Raw genomic sequence first — 14,889 nt, forward strand, 5'->3', positions numbered from 1 at the left:
TTATTTAGATTAAAAAATGATGTGTTTGTGTGTGTATGCGTATTCATACACTTGTGGAGGCACATGTGCATTTGTATGTAGGTATGTGTGCAGGCCACAGGTTGACATTGGGTGTCTTCCTCCGTTATTTACTCTCTAATCTTATTATTATTATTATTTTTTTAATGAGTGAGTCAGGGTTTCCTCAGAATTAACCTCAGGTCGTTTAGGCTTTGCAGGCAAGTGCGTTAACCACTAAGCAATCTCTCCAGTCATCTAACCTTATTTTTTGAGACAAGGTCCCTCACTGGAGCCTAATGCTTATCTATTCAGCATGATTAACTAGCTAGCAAGTATTTATTTAATTGTTTAAAAACTATTTGAGCAGGGCATGGTGGTACATGCCTTTAATCCCACCACTCAGGAGGCAGAGGTAGGTGGATCGCTGTGAGTTCAAGGCTATCCTGAGACTATGTAGTTAGTGAATTGTAGGTCAGCCTTGGCTAGAGAAGAAGACTCTACCTTGAAAAGCCAAAAAAAAAAAAAAAAGAAAAATGTCTTTTGGAATCTCGCTGTTAATTACTCAGCTAAATTTTTAAATAATTTGTATTTTTATTAAAGTTTGTTAAGCTTTTTAAAAGTTGTTATTTTGATTTTGTTTTGTTTTTCGAAGTAGGGTCTTGCTCTAGCCCAGGCTGACCTGCAATTTAAAATGTAGTCTCAGGGTGGCCTCCAACTCACAGTGGTCCTCCTAGGTCTGCCTTTTCTTTGGGGGGGGGTGCTGTTTGGTGACACTGTGTTTGTCTGATGCTGCTTAAGCCTTGTGATGGCATATCAACATCTACATATTGAGCAAATTAAAGTTTTATCAATCTGGTTTTATTTCGGGGCATCCTTCAATGATGAGCCCGTCTAGAAATCTGATCAGATCCTCTGTTGTGATCTATGGGCCCATGACCACTGAAGGTGCTTTAGTGCCCAGGGGATGTCGAAGGCCCAAGACCACAGCAGTAGGAAGTCCCCTAGGCTGAAGTTGGGCCAGGCTGGAATCCAGCCTCCTGTCTGCTGAGATCTTCCTGTCGCTGTTCGTCCCTAAGAGCCCAGCATCTCTAACTGAGTACCAGTGAGATGACATGTCATGCTGGGCCTACAAGTTTCCATTTGGTGCCCTGGTAGGTTTAGAAATCCAATCCATGGATACTGGCCTGGAGGCAGGGCCTGTGTGTCTTTTTGGTGCTCGGTTTCACTACAGGGTGAAAGCCAAAAGCTGTGTCTTAAGACAAGGGTCTAGGCTTGCTCCCTGCGCTCCCTCCAGGGGGACGGTGGTGTTCTCCACTCTGAGCTGCCTGTGTTGGCAGCTGGGTGACACTAGCGTGCCACACTGCTCCTCCTCCCCTCCTCAGGGGGTCTGCATTTTTTCACCTTATTCGGAGGCTTTTCTTTGATCAAGTGATGTGTGTGGATTGTTGTTTGGACTGATGTTTTTGAGGAGGGATGATTCTAGAGAGTCCTAGCCTACTAGCATGCTTTGCTACCCTTCCAGGAGCTTTTCCAACCTACCAGACTCATGGCTGGGAAAATTGCAAGGCTGTTCTTAACTTCTAGCTTCATTTACAAAAGAAACAAAAAAAAAAGACCCCAAACAAACAAAAAACACCTTTTTTTCTTTCAATTTTTTAAATTAAAAACTTCCATGATTATAAAAAATATCCCATGGTAATACCTTCCCTGCTCCCACTTTCCCCTTTGAAACTCCATTCTCCCCATATCAATCAGTCTTTCTTTAATTTTGACGTCATGATCTTTTCCTCCTATTATGATGGTCTTGTGTAAGTAGTGTCAGGCACTGTGAGGTCATGGATATGCAAGTCATTTTGTGCCTGGGGGGAGCATGTTGTTTGGCTCTTACATTCTTTTTACCACCTCTTCTACTACAGACCCTGAGCCTTGGAAGGTGTGATAGAGATATTGCAGTACTGAGCACTCCGGTCACTTCTTTCCAGCACCATGATGCCTTCTGAGTCATCCTAAGGTCACTGTCATCTGAAAAGAGAAGATTCTCTATCAAAAGTGAGAGTAGCATTAATATAAGGGTATGAATATTAAGAGAAGTGCTTACTGGGCAGTTTGATAAGCATAGTATATACATTTAGCCAGATAGCAGCAGAGTTATACCTCTAGGGCTCATGAACACCCCTGTTTTAAGTTTTCAGTATCAGGGATGTATTCCTTCCAATGGAGCGGGCCTCCAGTCCAATTAGAGGGCAGTTGGTTTCCACCATGATAGATGTGCCACTATTGCACCGGTTGGCTCATTTGGCCTGGTTGGCCAAATATAAGGCTTGCAGTGTCCACTGTTGAGTATCTTCATTGGTGTTTTCTGTTTCTCCCATTGAACTGCATGCATAATGGTTTCTTCCAGCTTTCTGTCAGCCGGACTACATGGAAGAGGTTATCAGCTCAGTTCCAGCAGGATTTCTCAGTGGCTTTGCAGCCCAAGTATGTGGAGTCTTTAGTAATAGGGTCTTACCATCTATTCCTGGTGGGAAACCAAGGGCTTTGGCATGGCCTTTAATGTTTTCGGGGCATCTGGGACCTCCCTGGCCAACAACTCACTGGAAGGTATCCCATCCCTGGTACTGAAACTTTTCTAACAACAATCTATGGCTCCTGAGTGTTCCATTGTCCAAAAAAGGATTCCATATGATTTATTTATATCCTCTTACATTTTGATTATCCCTCCCTCCACCATTCCTTTACTCAATCTCTTCCCCTCACTTTCAGCCTTTTCACCCCCATTAATCTATTCTTCTACTTACATATATACAACATCATCCTATTAAGTACCCCCCTCCCTTCCTTCCTCTTCCTTTTATATCTCTTTTCTAGCTTACTGGCCTCTGCTACTGAGTTTTTTCTTCTCACACAGAAGCCCAATGATTTGTACTTAGGATCCATATATGAGAGAGAACATGCAATGTGTGGCTTTCTGGGCCTGGGTTACCTCACTTAGTATAATCCTTTCCAGATCCATCCATTTTCCTGCAAATTTCATAACTTCATTTCTCTTTACCACTGAGTAGAACTCTATTGTATAAGTAAATGTGCCATATCTTCAGTTGAGGGACATCAAGGCTGGTTCCATTTCCCAGCTATTGTGAATTGAGCAGCAATAAACATGGTTGAGCAAGTATCTCTAAGGTAATGAGATGAGTCCTTAGGATATATGCCCAGGAGTGCTATAGTTGGTTCATATGGTAGATCTATTTTTAGCTGTTTTAGGAACCTCCACACTGATTTCCACAATGGCTGGACCAGATTGTATTCCCACCAACAGTGTAGAAGGGTTCCTCTTTTTCCACATCCTCGCCAGCATTTATGGTTATTTGTTTTCATGATGGTAGTCAATCTGACAGGAGTGAGATGGAATAATATCAATGTAGTTTTAATCTGCATTTCCTTGATGACTAGGAATGTAGAATATTTTTTCAGATGCTTATATGCCATCTTCTTTTGAGAATTCTCTATTTAGCTCCACAGCCCATTTTTTAATTGGCTTGTTTGATTTCTTATTATTTAATTTTTTGAGTTCTTTGTGTATCCTAGATATTAATCCTCTTTCAGATGTATAGCTGTCAAAGATTTTTTTTTTTCCCATTCTGTAGGTGGCCTCTTTGCTTTATTCACAGTGTCCTTTGCTGTACACTTTTGAGATCTGTTTAAGTCCTTGTTTTTAGATTCAAATCATGAATTATTGAAAAATTAGTATTCTCGGAAATGCACAATGATAAATATTAACACAGGATTTGGGGATGAACTGGCAGTATTCAGAAAATATTCCCCCTAGTAGGGTACAATGATATATTGAATGTTTTAAGTTGAAGAAATTTGATGAATAGCAGTGTAAAAAGGACTCTCTCAGCTCCCCTTTGTCTAATGCTGCAAGTCCCAAGATCTTTAGGTAAAGGGTACCTTTTTCTTTACCCAGAAGAAAATCATGCTTATTTTCAAGATGAGGTAGTGCTGAGAGGAGTAACGGGCCCTGTTAAGTCTTTCCCAGTTAATTACTCTCAGTTCATCCCCTGTTGTTTTATCATGTGCCTTCGTGTCTTCGCTTTTGTCGGTAAGCCTGCCACATATATTTGGATATTCTTCCTATAAAGAGTTCTGTGTCACTTTAGGTTTGTTAAATAAAATTGTGTCCTTTTTTCTTGTTAATGGATTTCTTTTTAGCTTACTACACAGGGACCCATTTGGAGAACCTAAAATGGATAGAAGAAAAAGAGGTATCCCACCCCCACTCGTCACAAAATTCAGCTATATTCTTTCTCTGTTTTGAAAAAAAACCCCTCAAAATGTCCCATATGTAGAAATGAAAAGGCTTTATAATCAGCCCTCTTTCTCTCCCTCTCTTTTTTTTTTCTCTCTCTCTGTGTAATGTAGCAATAAGTAAAACTCCTGGAAGCTTCCTCTGAAATACCAATTCCATAGGAAATTTTCAAGTTTTAGAAGGATGAAGGTGTTATTCCTGAGAATTTGGTTTCCAAGAGAGGACAAAGTCTGGAGACAGAGCAGTGACAAACATGTAATAATCATCATGATAGTGTTTTCTTACAATCTGAAAAGCCGAGGTTTTACATGCAACTTTTAAAAAAATGTAACAGTTCCCAAATAAACAGTAAAAGAGGTTTTAGGTGATTAAAGCAATATAGAAGATTAGTTTTGTTAGGTATAATCACCTTTGCTTCTCCTTTATTGATGGAAAGAGCTTTTCTCAGCGGGTTGTGTTATCTATTTTAGATATTGCCTGATCTTGTTTTTTAAATGTAAATCAGGTTTTTAATCTTTTTTTATGTAAATTTGATAGCCTGTACCAGCAATTACTCTGCTTTGTTGCAGCTTTCTCGTTAGAACTGTCTCTGTTTTGTGTTTAATTGTCCTAATTGTCCAAATTTGAATAAACCCGGAGAACCGCAATGGAGATCATTGCTTGTTTTTAAATTTACAAAAAGGTTTAAGCACTCCTTCCTGAACTTCTCTTTAGTTCTTTACACTGTTAATTATGATCTGGGAGATTGGAAAACCTTGTTATTGTCTCTGGAGCTGTTACTCCAAATTATAGGTTTGTTTATTTTTGTTTTATTACTTTATATCAGACGTCTCCTTCTTGTGAAGATGATAAAAAGCTAATCAGAGAAAATTTGTTAGGTTCACTTTTTTAATCAGTGAAGGATTTTCACAAGGGGTTACTGAGGTAAAGGGGTGTGCTGTGCAGTCTTAGAGGTAGGGGCCATTGTAGTCCAGACAAAGGCATGCATCTTTTTTATCTCCCTTCCCTTCCTCGCTCTTTTCAGCCCTGTATCCACGCACTCGCCTAGCTATTCATGTAGTTATCAATTTTTGGAAGGCTTGAACTAGACAACATATCAATGGAATGAGATTATGTTTTGGCTTAATAATTTTTTTTGAAATTGTATAGATTTTATTTTAACATGGTCTGAATTTTAAAGTTAGATGTAGCTCCTAATTTAGTTGGAGGGTGGTGCCGGGGAAGAACCAAGTGGGTCTTTTCTCAGTGTATCGACTTCATGATACAGATCAAGGCCTTTGTTGATGAAAAACACAGCTCTCACCTCAAAGAGAATAAGAGATAGTTTATTATGATGCCAAATTGAGTGGCTATGGCTCAGACCAGATTCTGGTTGCCCCAAATTGTTGTGATGTGATAACAAGTTCATGAAGTTGTTATAATTGTGGATCAAAAGAAAATCATAAACCAAGATACTTTTCAAATACATTGGTAGAAACAACAAGTAGGCAGATTATAGCAAAATGGGGAGCTCTCTGCTACAGCCTTCAGATGCTAGCTGATGACATTCCTAGCCTTTGGGTTGGTGGGAGATGTATTCTGTTAGTACATGCCAGGAAGTTTTCACCTGATCACTTGGTAGTAACAAAGATGTTAGACAGATGCAGAGGTAGGCAATAAGTGGCTATTAAAGAACTAAAGATGTCCCAAGGTAATTTGGCTCTGATCCTGCAATATTTCATTTCCCTACAATCACAGAAGTTCTGTTAAGTCAATTCAGCCTTGTTCATAATAGATGCAACTGCTTTTCAGTACCTTTAGTTCAAACTTTGGTTAAAAGACAGGCATTTTATTTAGCTGTTGAAAACGAGGTTCATCTGTATCTGGTCCATCTTTGCCCATATATCTATGTCTTATATAAAGTGTGTTTTGGTTTTTTTTTTTGGCCAGGACATTTTTTTCCACATTACCACGCTGAAAAGCCAGCTTCATTTTATCTGCAGCCTCACCCAGTAGCTAGAGACACTTGGAATGAATAAGGATATATGTTTATTTCTGGTCAATTTGACATGCTAGGTTGAGTGTGCTCAGATGTCAATGAGAAAAATATTTCATATGATATATGAAGTCACATACAGGTACATAGATAACAAACTTGATTTTTTTTTTTTTTTTTTTTGTGGCAAGGTGTCTTCAGGATTGCCTAAAGAGAACTTGGAATGACCTTGGATAAGTCCATAAGACCCTGTGAGGTTAATTTACCCACGTGTGAGGCCAGGAAGAGGACTAAGTCTCAGGAGTACAATCTAAGGAGAGCAGACAAGCGTCAGTGTTTTTAAGAGGCTCCATTATCATATACAAGGTCAGATCAAATGAAAATGAAATGTTCTCTGAGCATCTCCCGAGTTTCAGCAAGTGAATTCTAATCATACTTTGTATTCACAGACAGGAAATGTCTATTCAGAAGGAATGAATAATAGATAACTACTTTCTTTGCTTTACACCTAGTTATAATTCCACAACTAACATAATATTAAAAGAGTTTCCCTTCCTCCTTTCCTGCTGATGCTTCATATCCTGGTTACATGCTGTACGTAACCTCAAACTCAGCAGCATTAAAAAAAAAAAAAGTCAAACAGCTAGGGAAAATGTATCTTTAATTTCTCCAGCATTTTACCACCCCTGGCTCTCTTGTTCCAGATTATGTGACAGATTCTTTAACAAATGGTATATTTTCAAGTCACTCTACTCTTATGAAGATGATGGGCATTACTCAGTGATAGCTCCTTTCTCAGATCCAACTTACATGTGCTAGATTTCAAAAACCAATGCTTATTTGCATGTTTTCAAATAATTTTACAAAATTGTTTTTGAAATTATATGCACTATTCCTTTTTGATGCTATATAACTCATGAGTAGTAATGTACATTTTGTAAGCAGAAGTAATAAAAACAATCTGGTTCATAAGAACTGTAAATTTTGTTGTTATATATAGTATAGTATTTGTTAGAAGAAAGAGGGCCAGGGTGGAAGAATGACATAATGGGAATCTGGAAGAAATCACACACATAGTTTTATAAACTGTTCATTGAGGAGCTAAGGGAACAACAGTTCTAAGAAATGTAGTGACTTGTTCAAGGTCACACAGCTGGTTCACTCCAGAGTTGGCCCTGAGTTTCACAGTTTTTGGCTTCTGGTCTGGTGTATTTTCCATCTCAACATGGAGCCTCTTAGCATGTTGGTTTTGGGTCAGAAACATAATCAACATAGGGCAGTGAGCCTAGACTATGAAAATGTTGAATGGGAATCTAATGAGCACCAAGTTTTTATGGAAGTCCTAGGCAATTGACCTGCTCCATAATATATTCAGGATGTCCGGCTGAAATGGGAATTTGGTGAGTGACTCATTTGTCTTTAACATCTTGGTTATTTCCCTAAACTGATGACTTAAGAGGCTGCAAAGAATGTACACATTCTACCAGAGTGATAAAAATGATGCAGTAATAGATATCAGTGAACAAAAACATTTCAGAAGAAGTAAAACAAAAACCAAAAGAAGCATGCAGAAATAAAAGTATGTTTATGAGAATTTTGGCGAGAGGGGATGGACCAGTGGGCACAGAGAACCTACACAGAAATGTAGCTGTGGGATAGAGAGGGAAGTAGAGTCTGCTGTAACATGATCATAATTGTGGCAGCTCCAAAATCAAGTTGACACAGCGAAAAAAGAGGTTAGTGTTAAGGCTCTGATCTGGATCCCAACGAACATACAGCCGGCATGGGACATGTCCACCAAAACCTATACAGAGCTTGTTTAAATATGCACACACATATAATTTGTACATGCATGTGCATTCATCTGTTTATTGGTCTGGTTCCCATTACATAGTGTGGGATCCTTTAGTTATCCCTGTAATAGCCATTAGGAATGCTTCCAAGAATTATTTGCAATGCCACATAAATCTTATCAACAGTTCCAGTCAAGGTGCTGAGAGACACGTTGGGTAAGAAGCACCTCTTCCACAATGGCCCAAACTTCCCTGCCTCACTTTCCCCTCTGCACCCATATCTACAAGCAGCCAGTGTCCTCTCATGAGGTCCTGGAATCCGAACTCTTCTGTTTTCATAGGCAGTCTTGAAGAAGCTCATATGCTATGTCACATCAATTAGAATCTACATAAAACTATTTTCCGATATCCATCTTTCATGCTGCTTTCATAGAGGTGTGGATGCTGTATGGAGCTGCTCCCTCTACCTTTCTGAGGTCCATGTTACTGAAGCCACCATGGGGAGGGAGGAAGCAGGATGTTCAAATCATGCAGGTCAAGATCATTGCTCTACTTACTGAGTCACATTATCAAATCCAGGCAACATGAATGTATAAGTCAGAATGCTTTCATTTTAAATATATGTTTAATTTTAATATAAATAGTTTAAAAATATTTCATCATAATTAATAAATTAATTACTGTGATTAGAATTTTTGTTGTAAGTTACATCACAGTACAATAATATGAAGAGGGGTGACTTTTGGAGGTGCTGAGAGAAGAAGGGTTCTGTCTTCATGAGTGCATTAGCGCCTTAGGACAAAGTTACTAGAACTAGCTTGGCTCTTCTGCCCTTTTTGACCTTCTGCCTCCATCATGGGAAGATGCAGCAAGAAGAATCTCATTTGTCAGGCCAAGACCAGAGCCTTGATTCTGGACTTTCCAACGTCAGGAGCTATGGGAAATAACTTTGCAGTTTTTACAAATTATCCAATTTCAGGTATTTTCTTATAACAGCAAAATGGGCTAAGACATTATACTTATATCTAACATATTTTTATTTCCATTGGCCTGATTATTTGCATTCCATATCCTGCAAAGTCCCTTCCTGATATCAAGCCACCTGGGAGGTGAGTATGGAATACTGCTTTGCAAGCTCAGCATAGTGGGTGCCTTATGTAAGCCTAGAGCAGTCCAGGGCAACGTGCCACAAACAGAAAGATGGCTCTAATGAGCAGATACCAGAGTCCCCAAATTCAGTGCCCTTTAACCACCAAAAGTATGAATTGATTTGGAGCAGAGAGGGGGAGGAGAAAATTAATAAGCTCTGTGATGAGCAGACTACCCCACCCCTAAATGTCCAAGCCTTTATTCCCAAGAACCTATGAGCATGCCACTTTGAATGTTGAAATATTCCCTGTAGATACAATTAGGTTATTCAGACAAGCCCACTCTGATTACACATGACTTTCCAAGCAGAGGCGTCTCTGGTTGGAATAGGAGAAATGTGGTAGAACAGGAGATAGGAAAGAGAATTGAGACTCCCAAGTATAAGAATGGCTAAAAGCAATGGTCTTCTGTGAGATGTAGGGGATCACCATTGGGGTCAGAAGAGAGCTATTTGGGAGTGAAGTTTATCATTCTTCTGAGAGTCATCAAAAACAGGAACCTTAATCATATAAGTACAAGAAGAAAATCCTGCCAAGAGCCTCAATGATTTCCAAGCAAACTCCTCCCCTCCCCGCCCCCAAGCCTTCACAAATGGAACACAATCCTATCAACACCTCCATTTGGTCTTTTGGGGTTGAGAACAGCCGGACTAAGGCTCTCCCCAGATTTCTGACCGTGAATATCACAAAACGATTCATGAGCATTTCTTTCAGCCTTTTAAAAACATATGGTAATTTCCTATGGTAGAAATATGACATCAAAACACAATATTTGTAGGTCTGAGTTAAATCTATAACATAATTGGAGAACAAGCAAACAAAACCACAGGAGCACATGTATTCAGTACCCCTCCCTGCCAAGCAGGATTCAAAGGACAAGAACACTCAAGCACTAGATAGGTCATTCAGACACCCACTGCCATCTGTAAGATATAATGAAAAGTAAACATCTGGTTCTTTGCATAATTTTGATCAAAGAAGCATAATATGCTTTGCACACATGTGGAGGGTAATCAACCGCATTAGGATTTTCATTAGGGAAGAACTGTACAGGTGTCAAAAAATGATCCAGGAACTGAGCCACTCCTTAGGTCACAGCAACAAAGGAGGTCAGAGGTTGGCCACAGAGTGGTGTCTTTGGTGAAAACTGTGGTGGAGACAAAAGAGAGGGGAAGGGGCTTTGCTCTGGGCACACTGATGCTTAACACCCACCTGTTCTTGAATGTCTTCTGCTGGCTGTTGCCGAAGCCAGTGCTGTGCAGTGCTGCCTCTGGTGGTGCGTGTTTATACACTACAAGAGTTCTAGGGAGATCAAGCGCAATATAGTATGTAAAATACACGTCAGCATTGAAATGCAGAAAATATATAGATAGATTTCAGGAATGCTTAGCGAAGGTTTCCCTGAGTATGTTGTCTAACCAGGAACTCCTGATCTACAGTAATCCATCTCACTTCAGTCTTCCAATACCTGAGGTTAAGATGTGCACCACCATGTTGAGCTTAGGAAAATTTTCTTTTTCTTGTTTTCCCTCCTTCCCAACCTCCCTCCCTTCATTTATTTCTACTCCTCCTTCCCTCCCTCCCTTCCTTCCTTCCTCTTGTGTGCATGTGTGTGGTATGGCATGTGTGTGTAGATGAACACACTTCATGTGCATGTGTGCAGAGATGAAGGCCAGAGGAGAATGTTGGGTTTCTTTCTCTATGACTCATCTTCTTTACATGGGTCTGATGTATTGAGTTTGGGGTGAATCAGGCACTCTTAGACCCTCTTCCATACATGGTAAGCACTCTTCCCACGGAACCATATCTCTGGCCCCTGAAAAATCTCTTTTCTTCTTATATTCCTTGAGTCATGGCCAAGGCCCTAGTAACAAAGGACAGGTTAATAAGACAAAGGAATCATATTTAATTAATACTGTTTTGTTGGCGTGTGTGTGTGTGTGTGTGTGTGTGTGTGCATGTACCTGTGGAGAGAGAGAGAAAGAGATGGCAACCTTGAATGTCACCCCTCACCTTGTTTGAGGATTCTGTGCCTTGTCTGAGGCAGGATCTCTTGATGTTCATCACTCTATACACCAGGCTAGCTGGCTGCAGGCTTCTTGGATCCTTGCCCATCTCCATCTTCCACTTTGCTATAGGAGTGCTGGGGTTACAGACAGTAGTGCTACTGTATCCAGCTTTATGTGGGTTCTGGGCATCTGAACTCAGGTAATCACACCTATGTGACAAGCTCTTTAACCACTGAGCAATCTACATAGTCCTAACATATGTTTTATGTGATATAGGAGCATTAAAAAAGACCAGGGTAGGGCTGGAGAGATGCCTTAGAAGTTAAGGCACTTGCCTATGAAGCCTAAGGACTCAGGTTCAATACACCAGTATCTATGTAAGGCATATGCACAAAGTAGCATATGTGTCTGAAATTTGTTTGCAGTGGCTTGAGGCCTTAGTGTACCCATTCTCTCTCTCTCTCTCTCTGCCTCTTCTCCCTCTTTCTGTCTGCCTCTTCTCCATCTCTCTGTCTGCCTCTTTTCCACTCTCTCAAATAAATAAATAAGATATATTTTTTAAAAGACCAGGGTAATTTGTGCATTTTTATGCATAGTTTGATGAGTTAGTGGCTAGTGGAGAAATGTGGTTAGAAACGGGGCACACTTTAATACTGACAAACTGTAGGACACTTAACCAGGCCTGTTTGTTCAAATTCTTTTCTGTGCTCCCATGTCTTCAGAGATATGGGTATTCCGTTCCTCACTTTTACATCCAGGGGAAGGTCAGCTAGGGATTATGGACTGTTTTAGGAGAGGCGGGACTAGGAACCGTACAAATGACCTTCTTTCTGTCATTTTCTTAAATGCAAGATACCATATTTTGGCATTCTGTGGCTTGAGCCCCATCACAGGCACTCAACAGAAAATATAATTCCTTGCTTCTCAGAGTTCATGTGATTAGATGAGTCCATCTAGATAATCCAACTCCATCACCTTAATTGTATCTGTAAGGTACATTTTGACATGCGAAGAAACATGCTCATAGGTTCCACGGATGAGAACTTGGACATTTTTTGGGAGGGGTAGTCTGCCCATTGCAGAAAAAAGCTGATCAATCTTCAATCTTATTTCTTTCTCATCACTCTCTCTGCTCTAGAACAAAAGGGCCACTGAACTTGGGGACTCTGGTGTCTGCTCATTAGAGCAATCTCTTCATCGGACATCTCTAGACTTTATAGAAACTATTCTTTCAAAGCCACTTCTACTCTGTGCTTACTCAGCAGCCTCCTGATGGACACTCGCCACCCAGGAAACTTGGTATCAGGAAGAGACTTCTTAGGTTAGGGAAAGCCAATGATTGGAACAAGAGAAACTTAAAAATATATTAAAAACCAGTTAGTAAACCAGATATGGTAGCATATGCCTTTAATTTCAGCAATTGGGAAGCAAAGGTAGGAGGATTGCTATGAGTTCAAGGCCAGCCCTGTGACTACATAGTGAATTTCAGGTCAACCGGGGTTAGGGCAAGACCCTACCTCAAAACCAACACCCCTCCCCCAAATAACAAACAAACCAACTCACCAAACAAGAACAAAAAAACAGTTACTCTATTGACTCAATGCTATAAAATCCATATATTTTATCTCCAACTATAAAATACATAAGTATAATTTATAGTGAGGTCATTGGCCTACTTTGTTGATATTCTGGTTTATTTCTTTTATGTTAGTTTATGTATTCATTTATCTATTGAATTTTACTTTAATTTTTTCTTATCTGATACAGTTAGATCTGGTGGTTGGTCACTTCATTAAAATATTCAGTTAAAGTAGAAATTACATAAAAGTGACAAATGCATTCTGTCATACAAATGATAGTCCTTCATCTATCTTTTGACACACAGTTGGGGCTGCTTTTTTATGGATGGGTCTACTCTATGAAGTCTGTATTGCTTTTATTACATAAAACACATTCATAATAGTCTACAGTGTTCATTTTTAGTCTCTTTAAAGTAGAATAGGAATTTAGAGACATTTGTAAAACAACGTGAGTAAAAAAACTCTAGAATTTTGTTTATTTTGCTCGCTCCATTCTTTATCTTTTCCACATGTAGCTAATAACATTTCCTCCATTCACTCACTCACCATTAAGTATTTCCAAGGATTCAACCAGATTTTTATAAAAAGAGCCCTCCTTGTACTGGTTTACACATTGATTTTTTTTATACTTGAAATTGTAAGATTATAAGAACAAGTGCAAATGGAATTTAACAGGTTTGAGAAAGTAATGGATTTTATGTAATCTTAAAAGAGTTCAATTCATGGGCATGGAGTCAGAGAGAATCTACTGATGCGGTTATTCATTTGCTTGTGCAGGCATGCATTTATTATTTATTTAGTGACTACTATATGCCAGATACTGTTTGGAACCTGGATGTACAGAAATGAACAAGACAGACAAAACCCTTTGTCCTTCTGGACCTTCCATCTGGCCCTGGCATACTCAGCACTGGGACATCAGTCAGCACATATTGCAGAGGGAATAATACCATCCGTTAATGAAACAAGTTGGTCACATCAAAGTATCCTTCCTGCATCTTTCCTTTCTAAAATCATGCTTAACTCAAGGATCCTTTGCAATGTCCATTCCCTCTCATGTTTTACATCTTAAGTGTTTTCAGGTTCCTCTAGATTTTTCTCTGTGTTATCTCTTGGCAAATTACAATGAGGAGTTACTTCTGGCTCTCTTTATCTCAAGTAGTTTGCTTTTCCAACACACCTCATGAGCAGGTGCCAGAATCATAGCCCTTAGGAAGCATTTTCTCCATCACACTGAAACAGGGCTGGGTTGTAGGAGCATCTGTCCTGTGTGTACCATAGGGCCCTGTGTGTTAGAAAAGTCGCACACCTGGTTTAATGTTCCTCTGTCACCATCTTGAAATTCTTTTTTTTTTTTTTTTTCCAGGTAGGGTCTCACTCTAGTCCAGACTGATCTAGCTGGAACTTACTCTAGCCTCAAACTGGTCTCAAACTCACAGGGATTCTCCTACCTCAGCACTCTCCTGAGTACTGGGATTAAAGATATGCACCTCCAAACTTGACTGGATGAAATTCTTAATAATCTTTGAATAAAGAGCCCTGCATGTTCATTTTGCACTGGTCCTTCCTAAGGAACCTATAGCACATCTTTGTTTTCTCATTGTGTCCTGTCTAAACTCCTGCACCTGGCCACTAAGGCATTCGCCTTCCCATCTCATTAACTTCCTCTCAATTTCTCTGACCATGTCTTTGCTCAAAGGTTGTTTTGAACTGCTGCTCTTGTGTGAAACTGACTTACTGCGGCCACTGTGTTGTAATTTAAACAACTCTCCCTGATGGTAATGAACCTCATTTTAATCTTATTCTCAAAACCTTTATAATCTGATGCAACTCTTCTCCCTCCAACTTGAGTGTCTTCCCTCAGTATTTATGTAGTTATGATGGTTAGCCCTCTCATAAGTCCTAATGGCTACTCCTCACTTACTGTTTACTGCAGGTCTCCTTGGTGGAGAACCAGTGCTCTTCATCTGTAACCCCATCCTATATGCAGGACTGAATGTTCCCTCCAGTTTGGGGCATGCTTCTTCAGTATGGCCTAACACTCTACATAGACTTCACATTTTCTGAGCCTATGG

This window comes from Jaculus jaculus, chromosome 4 (assembly GCF_020740685.1).
Source record: "Jaculus jaculus isolate mJacJac1 chromosome 4, mJacJac1.mat.Y.cur, whole genome shotgun sequence".
In the NCBI taxonomy this organism is placed as follows: domain Eukaryota; kingdom Metazoa; phylum Chordata; class Mammalia; order Rodentia; family Dipodidae; genus Jaculus; species Jaculus jaculus.